The 20,616-nt window shown below is 44.2% G+C and overlaps 2 protein-coding genes across 3 annotated transcripts in view; one reads left to right on the top strand and one right to left on the bottom strand.

Annotated features, from left to right (window-relative positions):
- Positions 1-20,616, top strand: part of ANGEL1 (angel homolog 1) — a 304,691-nt gene that overhangs the window by 226,624 nt on the left and 57,451 nt on the right. The window lies entirely within an intron of this gene.
- The window catches only part of LRRC74A (leucine rich repeat containing 74A), a 48,425-nt gene continuing 41,292 nt past the window's right edge, over positions 13,484-20,616 (bottom strand). For both annotated transcript variants that reach the window (XM_030559065.1, XM_030559063.1), the window contains one exon: positions 13,484-14,892. The gene's annotated coding sequence lies outside the window, so the exon portion shown is untranslated. The remainder of the gene's footprint in view (positions 14,893-20,616) is intronic.

The raw sequence follows: 20,616 nt of genomic DNA on the forward strand, positions 1-20,616 counted from the left end.
TTGTGACAATCAAATGTGGGTATTCAGAAACCATTGTGATAAGAACCATGTAATAACTTAGAAAGAGAGAAGTTTCATGCTATAGGGTCTTTTCCCACCACGAGAGTCAGGAAGGAGTTCCTGCCCCCCTCCCCCTCATACAGCAGTGCGTAATTGGCCAGGTGGGTTATTAATTTTTCTCACCGTTCTCTGAGGCATCACTGAGTGCAAACTCTCAGGGGCAGCACTTGGTGGATCAGTATTCTGATCCTGTCTGGTAAATGCTGTGTTCATATATTCATAGATTTTAAGGCCAGAAGGGACCATTACGATCATTTACTCTGACCTGCATAACACAGGCCATATTCTTAGTTTAGGTGGGACAGGCCCTATTCGTCTTAATTTTCAGAAGTAATGGTAAAACACATTTCCAGAGAATCCTAGACTATAGCTATGGAAAAGCCATGATAGGCTATCTCATGGGCAACTGTGCAGGATTGTTCCCTTCAAAGTACATTTTCTAGTATATTTTCCAATCCTACTTTCATTTACTCAAGTGATGGAAGCTATACCTCAACCAAATAGATCTTACTAAGCTTTTCCTGATATTTAGTCTAAATTTTCCCTTTCTTCGTTTCATTATTCCTAGTTCTGCCTCTTTTTATTATATGCAGTGTTATTGTAACCATGTCGGTCCCAGGATATTAGAGAGACAAGGTGGGTGAGGTAATATCTTTTACTGGACCAACTTCTGTTTGAAAGCTTGTCTCTCTCATCAGCAGAAGTGGGTCCAATAAAAGATATTACCTCACACACCTTGTCTCTTTTTATTGTGGGAAATAATGAAGTGAATACAAATATTATAACCCTTTAAAGATACTGCCATCTTAGATGAACCAAAGCTGTCATTTTAGATTCCATTCTTGGATGCAGACTCCAGAGCCCTACATGAAGGTTTTTGTGCACTAACTCAGGGCTTCGTAGGGGATGTCTATACACTACAAGAAGCGAGTCTTATCTCAGTGGGGTTGACAGACTCTCACTAACAGGGCCTGAACTAGTGCGCTAAAAATACCTGTGTGGATGTTGCTTTGATATTCATGCTCAGGCTCTGAAGGCCACCCTCCTTCATCCACATTGCTATTTTAGCACATTAGCACGAACTCTGCTAGCACAAGTCTGTCAACCCCAGGCTATGAGACTCACTCCTAGCAGCTGTGTAGACATACACTTACTGTTTCCCAGTTCACTTTACTTTAAGTATCCCTTCATGAATAAAGTCATTAGTGTCCTGTGTCCGTGATGTTCTCCTCCCTGAACATCTTGGTAAAGCAATGCCTGCCAGTTAAATTCAATCCTCTGCCTTTAGAATCTGTTCAGAAGCATCTATCACACTCAGGCATTAGGCCTTAGGCCATTTCCACAGCTAGGAAGCTGCTGCCTCCCACTGGGTACATCAGTGCAAGAGATACTGTCTCCATAGCAACACAAGGCTTTTTGTTTTTCAGAGGAACAGTTAAAAGGATAGAAATAACACATCTGGAGTTGAAGTATCAGTTCCCCACCCCCTCCTGCAGTCTGGAGGAGCCAACCAGACACAATACCATGGCTTTGGCAGACTTAAGACTGAACATATCAAAAGATAGAAAGAGAGGAAATAATATATACGATATACTGACTGCTGGGCTAGGAAGGGTTTATTTATTAGCATGAGTTTGGGGCAACCACATTACTCACAAGTGTCTTTCCTTGTAAAATCTTTAGATGCTTTCAGGTTGTTGTATATATGCCATTTTTGGTACAGAACATTTTATTAGGTCTAATTGTTGTACCCCTCTAACTGTAAATCCTGACAGCCAAATGCTCTTAGTATCACGAGTTCAACTGTACAGGCATTTTCTTAAGTTCTTTAAAAAAAGTCTTTCTAGACATATCATGATGCTAAAGACCAATGTCTGCTGCTTCCAGAGTAAGAAGCAAATGTGGTGTTGCATTCTACTGGAAAAGTGGGAATCCCTCCTTCCCAGTGAGATAAAGCTCTTGTTACAGGGCCATGAGATGTCAGACATTAAAGCTGTTATTGATACAGGACTGAACATTGCCCATCATGGACCTTCGAATCCCTAGCCCTCTGCTTCTTTTCCTTTTCTGGATCCTTCATGGCATCTCTCTTCAGCAACATTCTTACTTGCCTTCTCAGAAGGCCAGGAGAGATTGTAATGTTCTATGTCTTTTTGATTCCGGCTTCCCCAAGCAGCCATTTTAGCAGACAACTTAAAAAGAGCTCAGCTGCTGGCTGGATGTGTCACTCACAGGAAGAGACAGAGGAATCAGGCTCCCTGCCACCAACCTCTAACTTCAGCTGGTGGATGTGGGAAAAAGCAAACGCCAGTCCCAGCCAAGTTAAACTGGCCTGCAAAAGACTTTCATTCCTGAGGAATTTTTGAATTAAATACTGGTTAGAGCCAGCCAGATTCCATTGAAAGTGACTATGTCAATTAGTTTTAAATAACAACAGTCTTTCATGCATATGTTTTTATGTTACTTTCCATTGTATGTTGATTTCCCTTCAGACATGGGGAAATTAAATCTTTTGCTCAACAAATTTTTGTTCCTTTTTCTTTGGCAAACAAATACTTTGTTTCCAGTTGAGCCTGAGACAAAATGACTGGAACTGTTAGTGAACTGCTGCTGCACAGCCAGAAGGAGATGCTCACACCTTGACCTTTTGTAGGTAGGGTGACCAGATGTCCTGATTTTATAGGGACAGCCCCGATTTTGGGGGCGGGTTTCTTATAGAGGTCCTATTACCCCCCACCCCCGTCCCGATTTTTCACACTTGCTGTCTGGTTACCCTATTTGTAGGTCCTGCAAAAGCAGTGCATTTTTTTTTAATCCTGTTTGGTTCTGAATCCTCCACTGCTCATGCTGTACTACTGTTTTGTTAATGTAGCATAGTGCTCCTGCGCTTTGTGTTGAACAGGCTAGTCTTATTTGCACTGATCTCCTTTGTGCAGTTGTATTTTGATCTTGACTCATTCCTGAACCGCCTTCCAAAAGTGCAACTTCAGAATAATTCTTGTATCTCCTACCTGTGTCATTTGATGGGCCAGGAATGAAAGCTAGTCCCTTACCAGCACTCCTGTATGTGCCACACCTCTTTTTACATGGTGTCAGAAGAACTCTGCATTTTTGGTGAAAATGGAGCAACTGAAGCCGCCTGAATTCCTAAGCCTGTAAGAAAACTGGAGAAGGTGACTGCAGCAATTCCAGATTTTCTAGGAAGTGGTACTGAAGAGAAACTGGAGAGGGTGGAATCTTCCACTCTGCTACATTTGGCAACCAGATAAAAGATACCCAGCACGCCTGTGTGGCACAACTCTTGTTACAGTGTGGGTTCACTTTCAGTTATTCCCAGAATTGCAATAAAGCAAGTTAGTAGCCTCAGTCCTTCAGCTATATCTTTAAGCAAGATGCAAAAGGCTGCATAGTCTCAGAACAGGCTGAATCCATTGTCTTTTACACCACCACTGCAATTAATGGCCTTCCTGCACTCAGAGTGGATTTCTTTGAATTAGTGGCATACTACGGTGTAGTTGAAACATTCTGCAGTACTATATCCTTTGGACATAAGGCAATATGCTCTGTGGGTTACATCATAGGACTGAGACCCAGGGCTCCTGGATTATTTTCCATGCTCTGCCACTGATATGATGTGTAACCTTGGGTGAGTTACTTCTCCTTGCTCCTCAGTTTCCCCAAGTATAAGACAGGCATAATAATCCTGAACTTCCAGAGAACTGTAATTCTCTAATATTTGTGAAGTGCATTTGGATTCCTGGAAGGTACTAGTGAAGGACAAAAAAATTATTATCATCATGACTGTGTGATATTGGGGTTGGTAATCCTTAAACAGGAAGCAGCTGATATCCGAGGAGCATGTATAGTTTTGTTTTCCTGTGCTATTAGGTTTCTAAAATAAAGTAATAGGCTTCACTTCACCTAGCCAAATATTCAGCTAGATGGCATTTCTGTTTTTCTGTCTGTAATACAATTTTTGAAGATCACATCCAATCAATTCCAAAATGTCATGGAGTATTCTAGGTATTGGGGGAGGGATAGTGCAGTGGTTTGAGCATTGGCCTGCTAAACCCAAGGTTGTGAGTTCAATCCCTGAGAGGGTCATCTGGGGCAAAATCATACTTGATCCTGCTAGTGAAGGTAGGGGACTAGACTCAATGACCTTTCAGGGTCCCTTCCTGCTTTATGAGATAGGTATATCTCCATTTATTATCAGCAAGAAGAATCCTATTGATTTTTGATGACAACCAGAAACATCTGATTTGCTGATTTGCCTCTGATGGCCCAATCCCACTGAGGAGTTGAGGCAACAGAGGGTGGGGGGTGATTTGCTGTTTTTTGATGCCACTAAGGAGCTTCTGGGAGTTGAGGAAGGGGAAATCAGAAATGCACAGAGTTCTTGGAATGGGAGGAGGAGAGGGCACAAAAATTCCCTGGCATGGGAAGGGAAGAATGAGGGATTCCGGTGTGGGGGATGGGGAAAATGGGGTATACAGAGCCCCTGGCATGGGGGAAGGGTTGGGTGACATACAGGATTAGGGGGATGGGAAGGTGGGACACAATATTATGGGTAGGAGTAGAACTATTTGGAAATTTTCCAACAATATTTTTTCTGTCAGAAAATGCTGACTTATCAAAATGGAAACATTCTGCGGGAAGTGTCATTTTTCACAAAATATTTGCTAGAAACCAGGCAAGCTGCCTGGACTGCTGGCCCACCAACCAACCAGGAGTCCTTGGTGTGTACAATGAGGTCAGCCTTCAGAAGCAATAAAATGTGCAACTCTCTAGTAATACTTGTCACTTACACCTTTTTCCATTCAGAACTTTCCAGAGATCCAGTGTTGCTATTGCTCATGATTTAGTGCAAAACTCATACTATTTACTAGGCCAGGCTGCCTGCAGAAGGACAGAATTATTCCAGTACCAATAATCTCCAGTTCTGAAACCTTTTGCATGTCTTCCACCCAGATCCCTGGCTTTTGAAAAGGCAGCAATTCTGTCCTTTTCCAGGGAGCTACTACTTCTGTGACTGCTTGGCCCTACTGAACTCTTCAGACTGGGTACAACCTATTTTTATTTATTAATTACAGTAGTGCCCAGAGGCCCCCAGTCAGGATTGTGGGCATCTTGTGCTAGACACTGCACAAATGGACAGGAAGGCATGATCTCTTCCTTGAAAGACTTACAATCCAATTTAGGACAAGATGCCACTGATGAGAGTAGCAAATAGTTGGAAGAAGTGGCATTGAAGGTAACAGTTATTGGAATATGTATAAAGTTGTGCACAGTTAGATAGTTTTAAGTCATTTCAGTATAATTATAAGATACAAATAATTACATAAAATAGATATAGGAAATCCCTACTGCCATCCTGGCTAGTCATTATCAGTTGGTAATTGATCCCTGATTCCTGGAGGCCCCCATGGCAGATGTGGATCTTGAGGAAATCTTTGAAGGAGGAGAGGTTTGTGGTAGTGGGTTCATAGACTAGTCAAGGGAGGGGTTTTCATGCTAAAGTGTGGTGTGGGAGAATGCTTGAAGGCATCTGTGAGACAGACTGACAAACAGGCAATCAAGAGCAGTATCCTTACTGAGGTGGGACAGGGCCCAGGGCAATGCACTAAGACAAAAGTGTTTCTCTGCTGGCATAGTTGCTGGCTGGTTTTTTAAATCTGGGAGAGACAAGCTGAGATAGCCAGTTTATATCTCTTTCAGCAGGAAAGTACCTTTAGCTCCTATTATGTTTTCCCTTTTTCTGAACAGGAGGGACACTTTTTGTGATCATTAGAACATAATACCTTTGCAGTGCAGTAGAGATGTCCTTAGCAGATGCCATGGGCCATACCTGGGATGCACAGAAGGTGTATCCGGCTCAGAGAAGAGTCCACAGTTAACACCCTGACTTTTGGGAAAATTACATGCAACATTTAAGGAGCCCAGAGAAAGTTGAGACTAAAGCACCATGAAATATTTGTAACAAAACCTGAAACTACATGATATTTGCATTTGATTCAGGTTCTCTTACATGCTTGAAATTGGGTCAAAGTTCACTGTAAATTCTCTCTCTTTCAGTGAATTTGGGTCTGATTTAGAGTGTTGCATCAAAATCTTGTGCCTTACATAGTTTCGTGTGATTTCAATAAAATTCCAAAAGGAATTTGACCATTTCACATGAGTTCCAGATCTAAAGAAAATGTTTTCGTGGAACCCCTCCACCTGTGAAGAGGACCATTGACATGGGAATAGTTTGTTGGTTTTTTTTTGTTTTTGTTTTGTTTTTGAAGGGGCACTTGGGCAAGACACTGAATTTGCCCCCCCCCCCCAGCTCCGTTGGCCTGACTGGAGCTGACCCCCCCCAAATATAGAAGTCAAGCTATGCCTATGACTACTGAGTTTTACTAAGTTACAGTTGGAGCCTCAGTTTTACACCTCTAACTGTGCAGCACCCAGTTGTACCACACTGGATGCTTGGGGGTTACTACTGACTCAAGAGGGGAGAGTATTCCATACCAAGTCACCCACATTAATTTCAAGCACAGCATCCCCTAGGACCATGTTGGTGCATTGGAGTAGAGATTCACTGGGGAGAGAGCTCACTCATATTGCAATTCTGAAATGTTCTGGGAACATGCACATGCCCATTGCAGGTTTTCTACTGAATTTCAAAAAAATTTAGCATTGACTGTGCTCCTCCAAGGCCATCCAAATTCTTCTGAGTTTTCAGCACTCTTCTGCCAATGTCACCAGGCACACTGAATTGTTCAGTCTCCGTTTTAACCAGAAGTGGGCAACCCAGGTCTCAAAAATAGAACAGCCTCAAATTCAACTGCCAGTATTTACAAATAAAAAATGAATAGTCAGTAAAAAAATTCATGTAGGTCATTAAAATATTGCAGCATTTCTCTGGCATAAATTCCAGACTCCCTGAGCGCTTTCAGTACATAATCTAGATTTACTGCCATTTAGGGGGGGTTGAAATGGTGAATTCTCTAAACTTGACATGTCTGATCGTAAGCATAAATTGTTCAAATCCAGAATTACAATTTTTCAGCCTTTGTGAACACTTTTTACTGTGTGCTCTAGAGATTTAGTGAGCTTTTGTACGTTTGAAGTGTTGTGAAGTAAATTGGAATGCTAGTTAAAAATGTGATGTCACCAGTAAATTACCATCTTTTTTGAGGAGTGCAGAGGAGATCCGGTTGACTTCCTGTCCTGAACCTTCTCCTCAGATGAAAACCAAATCATTTCTTTTTTCAGTTAATCTAGCTCTAGAGAATGATGCCAGACTGAAAACCTTGGAGTCTACGGGCCTGTGTATATATCTAACACCTGCAAAACAAGGACAGTGCAAGTAGCAGTAGGGCAAGTTTCCCATATGCGCTGACTCCCAGCCAGTGCGTTGTTGTTCTCATTCATGCAGATCCCAGCTACTTAGAATACTACAGACACTTGTACACTGGGAACTGGATGGAGACCCTATAACTCATTTCAAGTAAACCAATAATCAGCCATCAAATTTCAGTCACTTCTGCACTAGGCACAGGGCCGGCTTCAGGGGTTTTGCCATCCCAAGCAGCCAAAAAAAAAAAAAAAAAAAAAAAGCCACAATCGCGATCTGCGGCAATTCAGTGGGAGGTCCTTCGCTCCGAGCGGGAGTGAGAGATCGTCCGCCGAATTGCCGCCGAATACCTGAAAGTGCCGCCCTGCTCTGGAGTTGCTGCCCCGAGCACCTGCTTGATAAGTTGGTGCCTGGAGCCGGCCCTGACTAGGCAGATCTGAATTGGTGACAAATATAAATGGTTTCAGATCTATCCCTCCCCTTCCCATGGAACCATTATTGAGATTTAACTAAACTCTGCCATTTTTTCCTCCCACTGTCATAGTCTCTGGGCTTCTATATTCCAGCTGGAACCAGCTGCAGAATTATCAAAACACTATGAGGGAGGGTTTTTTCATGGTATTTCTGACCTGCAGGAAACTGCAAATAATCAGAAATCTCAGGAGAAAACCCAGCCTGCTAAAATATTCTATTCCCAGATAAAAGAGAACTGGAGATGCAACCACTATGTTTTAGATGCTTTTCTGGCCTCTGAACCTCTGAATCACCTGGTATTTGGGCCATCACTAGTTTGATCTAATCACATCTAATTTGTCTGTGGATTTCTAATGCAGCTTTCATTTTAGTATCTAGGAGACAGATTACAAAAATTAGAAGAGACATTGTTGCAGTTCCATTTGTAGCATATTCTCTGTACCCCCTTAGGCACTTTGGGCTGGATTCTCTGGTCTCTGTCTGCCAAGTTCACTGCATGTTACTTATGCAGCAAAAGTGAACTTAAAATGGCTGGTGATTCCCACAGGAAAATTCCTCCTCTGTAGGGGGAATCTCTGCCGGTGTAAGTCTGGCTCAGATGACATTGCTGCCTCCTCTGTGCTCGCTGTCCCCCACCCTAAGCATAAGGAGAGAGGGGGTTGGGCAGATAGAACCGAGAGCTCCAATACACCTGAACTTCCACTGGCGTAAGCTCTATTACAGAGCTTATGCCGCTAGTGTAAACTAATACATTCCCTTTTGCACTAATTTCCATCAAGGGCCGGTGGTCGAGGATCAGAACCACCACCAGCTCCCTTCAGCCAGTGCTTTTCACTAGTGGAGAATCAGAGCTTTTGTCTTTCTGATTAATCATTTTACAGGATGATCATTGGGAAGATGTCTCCAGGTCCTTGAGCAAATGACTTTGTAGGGGGGATATCTGTGTTCAGAGGCATCTTGTTTTGTTCTCTGAAAGTGGTGAGATGTGAGCTCAGCTTGATCTTCTGTGACGGGGACTTCACAGCTGAAGGCCCTCCACTAAGAACCTCCTTCTCCTGGCACCTGAGGTTTTTAACTTTGGGAATAGGGAGGAGAGGCTGTTGGCTTCCCATCCTAAACCTTCTGTTCAAATGAAAATCTTGTTCTTTTTTTTCTTATAAAGTACATCTTCCCTGCAGAGTTAGCCCAGGCTCTTCCTGTGGTGGTGTTTCTAATCCCCATCCTGTCCACACATGAAAACCTCTCACCTGACTTTAGCAGTACTCTTAACCTGGGCTAGCTGGCATTGCTGGGGGGATGGATTAGAGGCTGAGTTCCGCTTTATAGTGAAGATGCAGGATAAATAGCTTGAGTTCTCCAGTACCTTCCCACAATTCCCCCCATATGTCCAGAAAGACGGACACATTCTTCCACAATTCACTTTGTTCTTTGTGATTCAGTAAGCACAGTGGGATGTGCCCCCAGAAGTCCTAGCAACATGCAAGGTGAGGGTTGCACCAGCGAGGAAACAGTAACTTGAGTGCGGCTTTGCTGTGGGGCTACACAAACCTAAGCTAGGCTAACATGGGCATTCAGACCCAACTGCTGATCCTCTGAGCTCACTTTGCAGAGAAGACATACCCTTTAGTTAATTCAGCACTGATGAATGATGCCAGACAGAGCATTAAGGGGTGCTGAAACTCTGCCTTGTTTGGGGCTGCATGAGCAATTTGGCAGGAGCTAAGAATCAGCACCCACTTTTTATAACTGGGATCGATTCCAGTTGCTCTTACCTTTAATGCAAAGTCTCTCAGCTCAAGTTGAAATACTGCATGCTGGGATTTGTAGATTCTTCACAAGCCACACCTCCATTTTTAAGGTGAAGTCACTTGTGGGTCTCATATGATGCATTTTGTCCACCCCTGCTTTCCATATCAAAGCAATTGTATAATAAGTAATACATTAATCATGCCAGGGGCTCATGTTTAAATTACAGCAAGAAATAACAAAATGGGAGCTCCTTTTCACACTTGACTAGGAAATATACGATAGGCAAGGATCCTGTGGTGGCCCTGGAAGATGGACTGGAGAAATTAATGGGGCTTTTCCATCTCTAACTTTTATGATAGTCGTAGTTAATCCTTTATATAGCACCATAAATTACATAGCACTTTGCAGACGGGGCCTGCTCCTGCTTGCATTGAATTCCATGGCAAGACTCCCAGGATCGGGCCCCTAGCTAAAGTACATTCGCTGGTCAGAAGAACTTACAATCTAAATTCTTTGACTTTATGAGTCTATGATAAAACTGACTCCTATGTTGTGTTTGTAGGGGGAGGTAGCAGAGAGGAGGAGGGCTGAGATGCAGTTTCCCAACTCCCCCATATCACAGCTGGACTTCTCATCTGTCTCTCCATGGTCTGCTTCTGTATTGCCTGGATGGAGGGTAGGTTTCTTGGGGTTTTGATGCAGTCTGGCTGTATTCCAGCCATCTCCATAGCACTCCCTCCCCTCCCATATGTTCTCCATTAACATAATTCCATCTGCTGAATAAAGAAAGAATAACTCTTCCAGCAGCCCCAGCCCAGAGCCCCTGAGCCAAGGGAATTCATCAGTCAGACTAGTTTCTCCTGAACTCAGAATAGGCCTCATTAATGGGCCAAGAGGGGGTTTTATTTTGCCTTTCAGCTAGCGGCTGCCCTGAGCCAGGAGTGGAATCAAGTTACTGTGTCTGGGAATCTAGGCTATTCCGAGTGAGCTGCTGACTCAGGAGGTTTCCTAGGATTTTCAAGCAGAGCCCAGTCCTGTCAGAGCAAACTGAACCATGGAGTTGTCTTGTTTCCTCCTTGCCCCATGACTGGTACTAAGAAAGATCTGAGGACTGCTGGAATATGCTGGCAATAGAATTAGAGTGAGATTCCTCATCAGGTCCCTTCTTTTGCACAGACAAAAGCCTTTTCAAAATGTCATATCAGTCCTTTGCCCTTTCCTAGCCCCTATCCTTTGAGGATCTCAAAGCACTGCACATTCATAAGTTCCTTCTCACAACTTACATCAGTGTCATTCACTCCATTTTACTGAGATCAGAGAGTGAGGCTTGCCAAAGTCACGCAGCAAGTCAGTAGGGGAGGGATAGCTCAGTGGTTTCAGCATGGGCCTTCTAAACCCAGCATTGTGAGTTCAGTCCTTGAGGGGGCTGTTTAGGGATCTGGGGCAAAAATCTGTCTGAGGATTGGTCCTGCTTTGAGCTGGTAGTTAGACTAGACAATCTCCTGAAGTCAGCACCAGCACTTTAAGCATATGTGTGGGGCAGCAAGCTGTGGGGTACCCTGCTGGTCCCTGCAAGGCTAGCAGTCAGGCAGCCTGTGGCAGTGCACCTGAAGGAGGTCTGCTGGTCCTGTGGATTTAGCAGCCATTCAGGAGCAGGTACGCCAAAGCCAGAGGACCCAGCAGCCTCCTGCTATGCTTAGGGCAGCAAGAAAGCTAGAGCCAACCTTGATATTCTGTGAAAGAAATTAGGAGTTCTTGACTTCTAGTGCTTTACTTTAGCCACAAGACATCCTTCTTCCCTATTGTACAGAGTTGAGGGAGGACCCCTCCTCTACAGAATACTCTTTCTCTGGGCTTCAGGAAGTTGGAAACTGAGCAAATTATGGTGGGATATGACTACCTGCCAACCTGCTCATGGTGATGGCCTCCTTATTGCTGTCATCATCTACTATCCTGACTACTTCAACTTCCACCTTCCACCTTCTCAACACCTGCCTCACATCCCTCCAGTACATTCAAAGTGCAACTAGTAAGATCACCACCCTTGGCCATTACTCTGACCTTGTTACCCTCATCTTTAAATCCCTCCACTGTCTGTCTTTCCCATCACATTAAGTTCAAGCTTCTTATCCTCACTTCAAGGTCATTTACAGCTGTGCCCCTCACTACTTATATGCTGTTGTCTCTTATGACATTGCCCTCCACCCCATCTGTTCTGCCATTTAAGCCACCTTTGACCACCCGTTTTCTTCTTCTATACTGTCTCCGATGCTGTCTCCATGCTTTCCCTGAACTAATGCATATACCCACCCCCTCTCCTCCTTCAGGTTCTTTCCCAAGACTCACCTCTGCAAGGAAATAACCGACCTATGTGGCTAAGTGGAGGAGCAGCTATGGGTAGCTGATATTTATATAATAAAAACAATCTACCTATAGATATTGGCTCAGCTCTTTGGATCCAGCCAAACTTCATTCAGCATAGGAGCCAAGGCTGAGGGCAAGCGAGGCTTACAGCTTTAATTTATGCCATCTTAAGGGCTGCTATAAGGATCATCATTGCTCTGGCCCTGCCCTCTCACACCCTTCACAGAAGTAGCACCAGTGACTGCTGACATATCTAGTTTCCTATGTAACTTTAAGAACTTGTCTCTGTGTCTGCAATAGAATGAAAATTCCCTAAGCAGGCTTAATTTGTTTCTGAGCAATAGCAACAAGAAACCCAGTTCTGGATTCACCCTTTTTCCAGAAACTCTTGAATCAGAAGAGACAAAACAATTGTATTTTGGTGATTTAGCTGGTGGTTGGGGGATGGATGAAAACAGGTGTGCGTGTGGGGAGCAAAGCTCCCCATCTGCTGAAAGCAGAGAGACAGATCCCATTCTGACTTGTGCAGGTGCTGCTCCTTCAGACTTCCCCTTTCTCTCCGTTTGGTGAAATGAGGACTCTTCTGGCAAGGGGCTGTGAAGGTGGAGCAGCATGAGGAGCTGGTGCTTGGATGGGGACTTTTGGGGGCTTTGTATGAGTAGGTATCACCACAAGGTGAAGAAGAGGTGTCTCCTAGCTGGGATTCCCCTATCCACTGCCTCCTTTTCACAAGAAGATCTCTCTCTTGGCCTGCTCCTCTATCCCTCTAAGGAGGCAAAGAGAAAAAGAAGGCAAGCTCACCACCTGTGTCTGTCTCCCTGCCAGGGAAAACGGGAGATCTTGCCCTGGCTCTCCTTCCTCTAGCCAGACATCAGAGGAAATTGAATGGCCCTGTCAATTCCACTTCCCATCCTGGCTCTCCACAATGTGTGTGTAGGTGGGTGGATGGGTGGTTTTTTTGGGGGGGGCGGGGGTAGGGAAGAGAATGGGAAGGGTGTGGCACACAAGGGATGTTTCTCCATACCCTGTCCTCTGCAACCCGTAGCTGTCTTTAGGAACACACACAGCTCCTTCCCTGGCACACATGGATATCACCCCCTAGTAACACATTAATGCAACTGCCTCCTGTAATACACACATGCACTTAATTCCCATACACAAAGACATACACACACACAGATATGCATACACACGTACATACTCATAAACACATATATGATGCTGCATTAGCACGACAATGGCCACCACATATTTTTCTGATTTGGAGGGATCTATAGGGAGAAGGGCTAAGGTCTCCTTCTTACACTGCTCCCCTGGGAACTCCTCTTAAGAGCCTAACTGGCTACAAGTTCATGTGGTATTCCCCCCCACAAACATGACAAAGGCAATTCTGGGGAACGAGCAGCTAGGATTCCCACACACACACATACCTCAACAACTTCATTGGTAACTTTTATTTCCATTGAAATGCAAACACAATGCCTTTCCCCCTGCATTGCCCTTTTCCAAATTATGCTCAGGGAAGAGTTACAGCAATGCCCATTATAGCCCAGATGATGGAACAGAGACAATGGGGAATTAAGAGAGGCCATTATTATTAGGAAGTCCAGCTCCATGGTGGTCTGAATCTGCTAAGAAGATTTTCAGGATTCTACGCTGATAGTGTTATTTTCTCTTTCTGAATCCATTGAATCACCAATTTTAATCTGTATATCCATCCACCATATTTGTAGGGCCCACCATAAACAAGGAGGCACTCCGCCTACAGATTCTATATCAACAGTTAACTAAGACTAATCCCAGAATTGATGTATATGGTTATACTGATAGAGGTAAACAAGAGAAAGTTATATTGGCCTCAGTTCCTCCGGAAATATAGGGGACGTGGGGGGAGTTGAAGGGGGTTGAAAATGGATGGGCGAGACAAGGGAGGAGGAGCATTTATTCAAGAGAGGAGGCCAGAAGATGGGCAGTAAGGGCAAACAAGCTGTTTTATTTCCCAGCACTGAACTGGATGCCCCAAGTTCTATAAGTGCCTCCTGGAGCTGCTTTTGGTTCCTTCCCTTCTGAACAGCATCAAAATGCTGCAAAGCAAAAAGAGGCACTTTCCTTTTGTAGATGAGACATTATTTTTTATCTTGTTTCAGGCAAAACCAACTGTGTTCAAAATCTATGACTGCAGCAGCCACAACACTGGGGGAAGGGAAATCTGGTCCCCCCCGAGCAGTTGTGTCGGAGGTGGACGGGGAGGGCTGCACACTCACATTTCCTTGTTTTCTTTTGGAGCTTCCAATAAGCAGCAGGACTGTTTTTTTTAAACCTATTTCTACAGCCTGAAAGAAGGAATTAAAAAAATGAGTTCTGGAATAGGAACAAGTATGTTCCAAATTACGGAAAAGGAAGTTAAAGGTTCAAGTACTTGAGATCTGACTCCGCCTGTGTCTGTCTCCACCCCCTAGAGAGAAGCTTGCGTTGTGGCTTTTCCACTGTGCAGCAAAACAATGTGACATTGGAACTGGACCGCCCAGTGATCCATGGAAGCACAGAGGTGGTCCTCCTGCAAAGAAACAGCCCTGCAAGGTTCAAGCTTAGTGATCCAGCCTCTGCTCTGTCTCACTGGCAGCCCTAGGCCTCACGCACCCTCTTTGGCTCACAAGCCTGTTGCCTGACTGGATTTTAAGGGGTTTAAAGAAACCTTTTCTCAGTAGAGTTTGTTTTGAGTTGGGCCTTTTTGTTGTGTGTGCATTTGTGTATTTGTGTAGGAGTTTTCCCTGGAATGTGCCAGGGATGTACTTCTAAGAGTAGAGTGCCCTCTGCCGGCTGTAAATGGAAGAACAGCCAACCAATCCCATCCAGAGCTGCTGTGTGAAGTTCGGGGTTGAACAGTATCCTCCTGCACACTCCTAGAGAAAGACACACAATATATTAGGTGTAAACTTTAAACTACATTCAAAGGGGACAGGTGACAAAACACAACAGTTATAAAAAAGGTGACTGTAACTGAGGGTTGGTGAGGGGAAATGGAAAATTACAATAGGGTAATTAGGCACAACAAGTAAACTAAAAGTATGTGGTGGTGAGAATTAGCTCAGCATCTTAGACCTGCATTACGTATGTAAGAAGTATGGGAATAAAGAAGAAGAACTGGAAGTATTAGTATATAAGCTAAATTATTACTTAGTTGACATCACAGAGTCTTCATGGGATAAATCTCATGACTAGAATATTGGTATAGAGGTGTATGCTTTGTTCAGACAAGACAGGCAGAGAAAAAAGGGAGGAGGTGTTACATTGAGCATCAAGAATATATACTCTGAGGTCCAGAAGGACGTGGGAGGCAGACCAACTGAAAGTCTCTGGGTGAAGATAAAAGGGGAGAAAAAGAGGGGTGATGTCATGGTAGGGGTCTACTACAGACCACCAAATCAGGAGGAGGAGATGGATGAGACATTTCTAGAACAAATAAACAAAACACAAGACCTGGTAGTAACGGGGGACTTTAACTACTCAAACATCAGTTGGAATAGTAATACATCAAAACACAAAATGTCCAATAAATTCTTGGAATGTGTTGGAGACAACTTTGATTCAGAAGGTGGAGGAAATAACCAGGGGGAGGAGCCATTTTAGACTTGATTCTGACCAACAAGGAGGAATTGATAGCCAATCTGAAGGTGGAAGGCAATTTTTGTGAAAGTGAGCACAAAATGATAGATTTCATGAATCTAAGGAGAGGAATGATTTAATGAACTGGAAATCAAAGAGAAATCCTATAAAAAGCGAAAATGGAAAGATTGCTAAAGATAAGTACAAAAGACTAGCACGCACATGTATGGACAAAATCAGATGGCTAAGGCACAAGATCAGTTATGCTTTGCAAGGGATATAGAAGGCAGTATAAAAGGTTCTATAAATACATTAGGATCAAGAGAAAGATGAAGGAAAAAGTAGGTCCTCTACTTAGCGGGGAAAGAGAACTAATGATGGATGATATCAAGAATGCTGAGGTGTTTAATGTCTGTTTTGCTTCAGTCTTCATAAAAAGGTTGATTGTGACCAGACAATAAAATGCTAACAACAAGGGAGAACACAAGTCAAAATAGGGAAAGAAAATAAGTTAGATATATTCAAGTTGGCAGGGACATATGAAATTCATCCTAGGGTACGTAAAGAACTAGCTGAAGCAATCTTGGAACCATTAGCACTCATGGAGGACAGCTGAGGTCCCAGAGGACTGGAGAAGAGCAAACATTGTACCTATCTTTAAAAGGGGGAACAAAGAGGACCCAGGGAATTATAGACCAGTCAGCCTAATTTCAGTTTCTGGAAAGACACTGGAACAAATGATTAAACAATCAGTTTGTAAGCACCTCAAGGATAATAGGATTATAACGAACACCCAGCATGAATTTGTCATGAACAAATCATGCCAACCAGCCTAATTTTCTTCTTTGACAGGGTTACTGGTCTAGTGGATAGAGGGAAAGCTGTAGACATGATATATCTGGATTTCGCTAAGGCTTTTAACACAGTCTCACATGATATTCTCATAAGCAAACTATGGAAATGTGGTCTGAATGCATTTACTATAAGGTGGGTGCACAACTGGTTAAAAGACTGTACTCAAAGAGTAGATATCAATGATTAACTGTCAGAATGGGAGGCTGAATCTAGGGAGGTCCCACAGGTTTGTCCTGGGTCTAGTACTAGTCAATATTTTCATTAATGTCTTGAATAATACTTTGGAGAGTATGCTGATAAAAATCTGTGGATGACACCAAACTGGGTGGGGTTGCAAGCACTTTGGAGGACAGGATTGGAATTCAAAACAACCTTGACAAATTGGAGAATTGGTCTAAAATCAACTATATGAAATTCAATAAAGACAAGTAGAAAATACTACAAATCAAATGCACAACTATAAAAAGGGAAATAACTGGTGAGGCAGTAGTACTGCAGAAAAGGATCTGGGGGTTATAGTGAATCACAAATTGAATAAGAGGCAACAATATAAGGCAGTTATAAAAAAAGTCTAACATAATTCTAAGGTGTGTTAACAAGAGTTTTATATGTTAGACACGGAAGATAATTATCCTGCTCTACTTGGCACAGTAAGGACTACTGGGTCCACGTCTGGGCTCCACACTTTAGGAAAGGTGTGAACAAAATGAAGAAGGTTCAGAGAAGAGCAGCAAAAATGGTAAAAGGTTTAGAAAACCTGATATATGAGGAAAGGTTTTAAAAAACTGGGCATGTATAGTTTTGAGAAAAGAAGATTAAATGGGGTCCTGATAACTGTCTTCAAATATGATAAGAGCTCTTATAAAGAGGATGGTGATGAATTGTTCTCCATATCCACTGAAGGTCAAACAAGAAGTGATGGGCTTAATCTGTAGCAAGGGAGATTTAAGTTACATATGAAAAACTTTCTAACTCTAAGAATAGTTAAGCACTGAAACAGGCTTCCAAGGGAGGCTGTGGAATCCCCATCATTGGAGGTTTTTAAGAAAGGTTAGACAAACACCTATCAGGGATGGTCTAGATGTACTTGGGTCCCTCTTATCAGAGGGGCCTGGACTAGATTACCTCTTGTGGTCCCTTCTATCCCTACATTTCTAAGATTCTACATTTGTGGAATGAATCAAAACTAGGACCTGTGTGAAACAGTTCACAAATTGAAGAATCTGAACCAGCTAAACAGTTTCATGGAGCTCTGGGTCTTCGATCTTTGTAGAGAATCCTGATTGCCATAAATTTTGTTCCTATTGGGTAACAACACACATAAGAATTCAGTTGTAAGAAAGAATGGTTATCGTATGTTTTGTTATTGTTAATTTACCAAAAAAAATTACATAACTCCAGAGCGCCCACTAAACTCTCACAATGTACACACACATTTTTGTCTTTCTACAGTTTGTTGTTTTTAAAGTAGAAGGTCCCAAAAATCATGACACTCAAAATGTGAACTTTTTTGGCCAACAATTAGAACTGAAAAAACAATTAAATGATTTTCTTCAAATGCCTCAGAAAATTCAGGCTTTCCTCAGATGTGCTGAAAATTTGGGCAGATACACTGTGTTTTTTATATAAAACAAATAGGTTGAACTTCCATTTTATATGCAAAACAGAACACAGCCTTCACTATGTTCACCCAATGGCACCACCATAACAACATTGCCTTTGTGGTGATTAAAGGGTTTATGGCAGAGGTGGGCAAACTACGGCCCAGGGGCTGCATCCAGCCCCTCAGACATTTTAATCTGGCCCTAGAGCTCCTGCCAGGGAGAGGAGTCTGGGACTTGCCCTGCTCCGGTGCTCGAGCCAGGGAGTGGGGTCAGGGGCTTGCCACACTCTGTGCGTGCCGTGGCTCCACATGGCTCCCGAAAGCAGCTGCATGTCCGGCAGCCGCATGTCCGGCTCCTATGTGTATGTGCAGCCAGGAGGCTCCACACACTGTCCCTGCCCCAAGTGCTGCCCCTGCAGCTCCCATAGGCCAGGAACCAGCCTATGGGAGCTGCAGGGACAGCACCTGCAGAAGGGGCACTGCGCAGAGCTGCCTGGCTGTGCCTTCTCATAGGAGCTGGAGGCAGGACATGCCGCTGCTTCCAGGAGCTGCTTGAGGTAAGCATTGCCCGGAGCCTGCACCCTGACCCCCTCCCATGCCCCAACCCTCTGCCCCAGCCCTGATCCCCCTCCTGCCCTCCAAACCCCTCAGTCCCAGTCTGGAGTACCCTCCTGCACCCCCAACCCCTCATCCCCAGCCCCACCCCAGAGCTTGCATCCCCCGCTAAAGCCCTCACCCGCCCCACCTGCACTCCAAGCCCCTGCTTCAGCCTGCAGCCACCTCCTGCATCCTGAACTCCTCCTTTCTGACCCCACCCCAGAACCCGCACCCACAGCCGGAGCCCTCACCCCCTCCCACACCCGAACTACCAATTTCGTGAGCATTCATGACCCGCCATACAATTCTATACCCTGATGTGGCAGTGGCCCTTGGGCCAAAAAGTTTGCCCACCCCTGGTTTATGGTAATTCCTGAAAGGAACTGATCAGAGTATGGACTAGCTCACCTGATACGACTTTTGAACTACTGAACTTATTTCTTCAAAAATCAAAACTTTCTTCCGTAGCACCCATTTATTTAGTGATACATTCTCAGACACCACAGGTGTATGAGCTATTTCTGCCACAGCTTAGAGGGAAGTCAGAAAATGGTGGTTTCAGTAGGCCAGAACTTTTCCAAATTTGTGCTTTGTCTGAACTTCTCTTTACATTTCTCATCCTGTAGCTAGGGCCTCACTGTTTACACATTCATTCACTCGCATACTTGCCTCTTACTCTCACATATACACTCATTTACATTCAGTACAGGTATTGTCTATCACATATATGCCCCCTCTAGCTCTCTTTTACACACATTTTCTCTGACACATCTGTTTCTTTCTTATTGTTTTTCCCAAATTGTCCATTTAATTAAAAAAATGTTTTTGTTGCATTCTGAGGTCTTATTTTATGGTCATTGGCATTCTCGTGTGGATAGTGATGGGGACACAGCCACGTTTCTTCTGCTCATATTCACACTGCTTTGTATTCTACCATTTACCTTGCCCACCTTTACTTTGTGTTCCTGCACCAGTTTAATGCTGCAAACCTTTCATTAATGCTATTTGCACTGCTGAGGTGGCTCTGTGAAAAGTAACTGACAGAAAGGAGGACTTTGAATAGGTCAGTCACTGCTCCCTCATTTCAGGCCACCTTGCAAGCCAAGCTTGGTCTTTCACACTTACGGTAGCAAGATCAGCCATGGGATGACCGGGACTGCTAGCAGCTGACACCTAGGGCTAGTCTATGCTGTCAACGCTAAAGTGCTGCCGTGGCAGCACTTTAACATGGCTTGTATGGTCATGGCAGATCACTGGGAGAGAGCTATCCCAGTGCACTAAAAAAAACACCTCCACGAGAGGTGTAGCTCAAGGGGGTGTTTTTTTACACCCCTGAGCAAGAAAGTTGCAGCTCTGCAAATTGCCAGTGTAGACAAGCCCCTAGAAAAGTGTTGGTGCCACGGCTAGTTCTCCTTAGAGGATAGGAGAGTCACTGTGGCAATGCTTTTCAGGAAGAAGAGAGCAAAGGAGATCCACAAGGGGATCGGAGGACAAGCTTTGGGCAGGAGATTGTCTGAGAAGGGTCTAATCTCCAAAAAGAACCTACGCTACATGCGCAAAATTCTTGGTGCTAGTATTAGGGGCTACTGACATCAACTCATCTCTCCCAATGGATGGCCAGACATGAGACAGCCCATGGCATCTTCAGACTTTTGATACTGACATGACACCTAGTGGCCAAGACAGGAAACTGTCCCTCTGAATATCATAAAAATTCCTGCAAAACAGGATTGCTCAATTCCAGTAACAAGCAGGACCCGCACTAGGGTTTCTCGTGCCCTAGGCGCACGGCCATTTTGCTGCCCCCTGCGCTGATCCAGCGGCTCCGGTGGAGCTGCCGCAGTCATTCCTGCGGAGGGTCCGCCGGTCCGCAGCTCCCGTGGAGCTGCCGCAGTCATGCCTGCGGGAGGTCCACCGGAGTCGCGTGAGCAGCCGACCGTCCGCAGGCATGACTGTGGCAGCTCCA

The sequence above is a fragment of the Gopherus evgoodei genome, chromosome 4 (assembly GCF_007399415.2).
Source record: "Gopherus evgoodei ecotype Sinaloan lineage chromosome 4, rGopEvg1_v1.p, whole genome shotgun sequence".
Taxonomy (NCBI): domain Eukaryota; kingdom Metazoa; phylum Chordata; order Testudines; family Testudinidae; genus Gopherus; species Gopherus evgoodei.